At 44.1% G+C, this 5,533-nt stretch overlaps 1 pseudogene; it reads right to left on the bottom strand.

Moving 5' to 3' along the window:
* Positions 1-847: 847 nt before the first annotated feature.
* The window catches only part of LOC125930470 (uncharacterized), a 53,711-nt pseudogene continuing 49,025 nt past the window's right edge, over positions 848-5,533 (bottom strand).

The raw sequence follows: 5,533 nt of genomic DNA, 5'->3' as shown, positions 1-5,533 counted from the left end.
GAGAATCCCAAGCAGGCTCCACACTGTTAGTGAGGAGTCCTATGTGGGGCTCTAACTCCCGAACTGTGAGAGTATGACCTGAGCTGAAGTCGGATGCTTAACTGACTGAGCCTCTCAGGCGCCCCTTTGTGAACATTATGTTTTATTTTTTGTGTATTTTTTTATTATTATTTTTTTAATGTTTATTTACTTTTGAGAGAGAGAGACACAGAGCGTGAGCGGGGGAGAGTCAGAGAGAGAGGGAGACACAGAATCTAAAGCAGGCTCCAGGTTCTGAGTTGTGAGCACAGAGCCCGTGCAGGGCTCGAACTCACAAACTGCGAGATCATGACCTGAGCTGAAGTCGGATGCTTAACGGACTGAGCCACATAGGCTCCCCTTTATGAACATTATTATTATTTTTTTTAAGCGCATCTATGACAATCAGTCACACAAAGTTTTTCAGTGCCAAGTACCAGTTGGTCATGAAACGTGAGTGAGCTTGAGGCACTGTCCATTCCTAAGGTTCAGCCAGAGATTGGCCAGAGCATTGGAACACCTCTGCTTAGGAAGGCTGTTTCCCTCCCTCCTTTCCCTCACCTTTTCGTTTGGTGTTTGGCTGCACATGGCTGGAATGCTTTTGATCGTTTTGCAAGTCAGGAGAACCAGTGATCTAAAACTATGCCAGGATCCTAAGTAGTCCTGTCTGTCCATTTCAGGCTGCTGGTTGGTAGGTCCGTCTCAGGGCCTTCATTCCTCCTCCTGTGACTCCCGGAACGTTGATCAGAAGGTCAGAGCATCATCACCTCTAACTCTTTGAACTAATGCCTGGCTGACACTGGAACGTCCAGCCCGGTCTCTTTGAAAATCACTCACAAAAAGAGCTTCTGCATAAAGCCTGGAATTGCTATGAAGATGTCTGATCTTTATAATCCAGGCAGCGAGCATTGAAGGGAAGCTTCCAGGAGGCAGTTGGGTCCTTACAATCCAAGCAATCAGTGGTTGAATTAAAACGCCAGCTTGAAGCTCCATAACCCTGGGTGGAAAGAGAAGCTAAGGACTGGTTGAGATAGCTGGTGACTGCACCGGTACCCACAGGGCTGAGTGTGTCCCCCGGTCCAGGAAGCTGGTGACACATGGGGGTCAGGTAACATCCTTGGCCTGTGCCCCCAAATAGGAAGCTGAGCAGCATATCCTTGACCGTCATCTGAAGCCTGTGTATGGATCACAGGATAGGACCTGTGTATGCAGGAAGAGGAGGGGGACAAGGAATTTGACAGTGGGGAGACAGAATCTGGAGTCCAGATAGACTCGAGAGCACTGCTTCTGGAAACGGTGGGCACTGAGGTGCTAGAGAAGGGAGCGAATTGGCCGCTTGTTCCACTCTGTGAACTCGGTTCCTGATCTGGAGATTTCTTCATTTTGGCTTTGTTTGACTTTGTTTTGACCTCCCTTCTGTTGTTGCTGCTGCTACTGGCAGCACTTAGCCCGCTGATTCTTAAGCCTGGTTCTTTATCCTGGACCTGGACAAGCTGATTTTCAGCACCACCTCCACGGCATGAAGATGTCAGGGTACCAGGTCTTAGCAGACAGCACTTCGAGCGTGTCTGGCTGCACCTGGGTGAACGTTGTCCTCTCCTGACTCTGGGTGGTGGGGGGTGGCCAGGTGGCCCACTGAGGGGCGCAGCAAGTACGTGCCCGAAGTGGTCAGACTCAGCCCATTGACTGTGTAAGGTGGTTGCTTAAGATACCCTGCTAACGTTTGGACGTGCAATGTGCAATGTTTGGAAGTACCCTCTCGATTGGGGGTACCCAGCTAGAAGGTCTCTCCTCTCCTGGGGTGGGCAGGTTCTGGGTCCTTGGTAGGTGGGTTTGGAGTGATGGAACTAAGGGCAAGGCAGACAGACAGAGGTGCTGTTCTGTAGGCATCCTCTTCCTATGTTTTCTTCTAGAAGTCGTCCAGCTTCAGGCCTTAGGATTCAGTCTCTCACCCACTTTGAGTTGACTTCTGCATGTGGTGTGAGATCAGGGTCCAGTTTCATTCCTTTGCATGAGGATATCCAGTTTTTCTGATTATTTATTGAAGACATTATCCTTTCCCTTTTGTGTCCTCTTCCTCCTGGCACTCTTATTGAAGATCAGTTGCAGGGTATACGTGTGGGTGTATTTTTGGGCTCCCTCTTTGGTTCCATTCGTCTCCATGTCGGTCTTTACGCCAGGACCAGTTTGAGAAGAATTCACTTTAGTGCCTTTTTAAATATTTGGTAGAATTCACCAGGGAAGCTGTTGGTCCCGTGCTTTTCTTTGTTGGGGCGCCTTGGATTACTGATTGAACTTCCTTACTAGTTAGAGATCTGTTCAAATTTTCTGTTTCTTCTTAATTTGGTCTCTGCAGGTTGTGTATTTCTAGGATTTTTTTCCATTTCTTCTAGGTTATCCAGTTTGTTAATGGATATGATCCACTTGGATCCTTTTAGTTTCTGTGGCATCAGTTATATTGTCTCCTCTTTCATTGCTGATTTTATTTATTTGAGCATTCTTTTTATCCTTAGTCTAGCTAAAGGCTTGCCAATTCTGTTGCTCTTTTTTAAAAAAACAAGTTTTAGCCTTTTTTTCCCCATTTGCTCTCTTTTTAAATTTATGCTCTAATCTTTATTCTTTCCTTCTTGCTGCTAACTTTAGACTTTAGTTTGCTCTTTTTCAAGTTCCTTGAGGTACAAGGTTAGCTTATTTATTTGGGAATCTTTCCTCTTTCTTAACATGGGTGTTTATCACCAAAAACTTCCCTCTTAGTACTGCTTCTGTCATATCCCGGAAGTTTTAATATGTTGTGTTTTCATTTTCGTTTTTTTTCCCCAAGATATTTGCTAACTTTCCTTTTGATTTCGTCCGTGACCCATTGGTTGTTCAAGAGCGTGTCAGTTAATTTTCACATGCTTGTGAGTTTTCCCAGTTTTCCTTCTGCTTTTGATTTCTGGTTTCATCCCACTGTGGTCAGAAAATATACTTGGTATGATTTCAGCCTTCCTAAATTTGCTGTGGCGCATGTTTTCAAACAAGATATAAATTGTATGTGTTGAAAGAAAGTAGAGTTCCAAGGAACGCAGACTCTGAGAAGCAGATAAACACGCAGGAAGTTTACTAAGGAAGTTTTAGGATTAATGCCCACGAAAGAGACGGAAGCAGGACTGGGCAGAGAGAGAGACTGGGCTGCGGTGCAGTCACAAGGAAGCCCTCAGCCCATCCCAAGGGGAGTGGAGAGGCGGGCTGGCCCTTCAGAATTGCCCCAGCTCTGGGTGAGGGGTCAGGCACTGAGCTGCCCCTGGAGAGGGGACATGACTTGGGTGAGGTGACCCTGCTCAGCTGAGAACTGTCAGCGTGCAGCACTCCCAGTGGCTGGGGGAGGAAGCCCTTCAGCGCTAAAGGAGACCTAGCGGCACAAAGATCTCAGCGTTCGCCGCGGTGCATGTTGTGTGTTCTGTTCTTGCCTTCTTGGCCCAATACTATTTTATTTAAGGTTTGTTTATTTTGAGAAAGAGAGCGTGAGCAGGGGTGGAGCAGAGAGAGAGAGAGAAAGAGAGAGAGAAAGAAATTCGAGCAGGTTTCACACTAAGCCAGATGCAGGGCTCCATCTCACCACCGGGAGATTGTGACTTGAGTCGAAGTCAAGACTTGGACGCTTAACCGACTGAGTTACCCAGGTGCCTCTCAATTTTACGTTTTTTTGAGATTTGTTCATATTAATGTCCATAGCTGTAGTCACCCATATTAATGGTCTTACAATATTCAGTTTTTTCCCTAAACGTTTACTTAGTTTTGAGAGAGAGAGGGAGAGAGATAGAGTCTGAGTCGGGGAGGGGTAGAGAGAGAGGGAGAGACAGAAGCAAGAAGCAGGTTCCAGGCTCCGAGCTGTCAGCACAGAGCCTGACGCGGGGCTCGAAGCCATGAACTTTGAGATCATGATGTGAGCTGAAGTTGGATGCTTAACTGACTGAGCCACCCATGCGCCCCTACGGTATTCAGTTTTATAAATATGTCATAATTTTTAAATAGATTTCCCTGTTGACTGACATTGAAGTTTTGCAGTGTTTCACTGTTAAAAAAAAATGTGGCTATGAACATTTTTTATATATCTCCTTAATGTATGTACTTAGTTCATCTGGGTTATGTAACCAGAAAATTCCTGGGTCTTAGGATATGGACAACTTTAACTTTTATAACTACACTGCAATGAAATTTCTCACTAAAGTGGTTTTACCTTGCTTTATACCCTTAAGACACTTGTCATTGTCAGACTAATTTTTCCAGTTTCATGGATATGAAATGGTATCTCAGTGTGGTTTTAATTAGAATTTTGTTGAATTCTGGCGAGATTGAGAATTTATGTGTTTGTTAGCTCCTGGGGTTTCTACTGTGAAGTGTGAATTCCAATTACGTGCCCATTTTCCTATTATTTTATTTATTTTATTTTATTTTATTTATTTATTTTTTTATTTTATGCTTTTTAAACAGTGTTTTAAATTTATTTTTAGAGACAGCAAGAGAGCGGGTGGGGGGGGGGAGAGAGAGAGAGAAAGAGAGAGAATCCCAAGCAGTCTCTGCACTATCAATGCAGAGCCTGACATGGGGCTTGAACCCACAAGCCATGAGATCATGACCTGGACTGAGATTGAGAGCTGGACGTTTAACTGACTGAGTCATCCAGGTGCCCCTCTTTTTTTTTTTTTTTTAAGTTAATTTGTAGACAGTCTTTATATATTTTTCTTATCCATTCTTTGTTATCTCTATGTGTATACTTTCCTCCTGGATTGGGGCTTAATTGTTCACTTTTGAAATAATACATTTCGCTGAATAAGAGTTTCCTTTAGATGCAGTCAGATTTAACTAGTCCTTTTCTTTGGCATTGTTTCTTTGCGTCTTATTTTTAAAATACTTCCTTAGGCTCGGTCGTATAGAAATATTCTGCTCTGTTTTCTACTACAAGTTTTGAAAGTTTTGCTTTCCACAGTTTCACCTGCAGTCCATTTAAAATGGAGTTATGTGTCTGTTGGGAGGTCTAGAAACCTCATGTTATTTTTCTCTGGACAGCAGGTTTTCCTGGCAATGCTCGTGAACCGGTTCATCTTGGCTGCACCACAGTGCGGTGAGGTCCTGTGGTCTATTTGTGGAGACCTTTTGGGGGTTATCTTGTGCTCTGGTCTACTTGTTTTTTTCCCCCGCTCCAATTTCACACTTTCTTTATTGTCTTTATTTCTCTGTGTTGTGTTGTTTTTTGGTAGAACCAATCCTCCCCTCTCTTTGTTCTTTAAAACTGTTGTTACTTTTTGTCTTTTGATCTCTGATACGCATTTTAGAGTTGCGTCCAATGAAAAACCTTCCTTTGATTGAGTTCATGCGCTGAATTTATAGATTAATTTGAGGAGAATTGGCATCTTTGTAGAACAGTGGGTGTTTCCCAGTGTTTTCTTTTTTTTACTGTTTATTTATTTTGAGAGAGCAAGCACGAGCGGGGGAGGGGCAGAGAGAGGGAGAGAATCCCCAAGCAGGCTCCACA

Source organism: Panthera uncia, chromosome A2, assembly GCF_023721935.1.
Source record: "Panthera uncia isolate 11264 chromosome A2, Puncia_PCG_1.0, whole genome shotgun sequence".
Lineage (NCBI taxonomy): Eukaryota > Metazoa > Chordata > Mammalia > Carnivora > Felidae > Panthera > Panthera uncia.
This window is presented reverse-complemented; position numbering and strand designations above follow the sequence as displayed.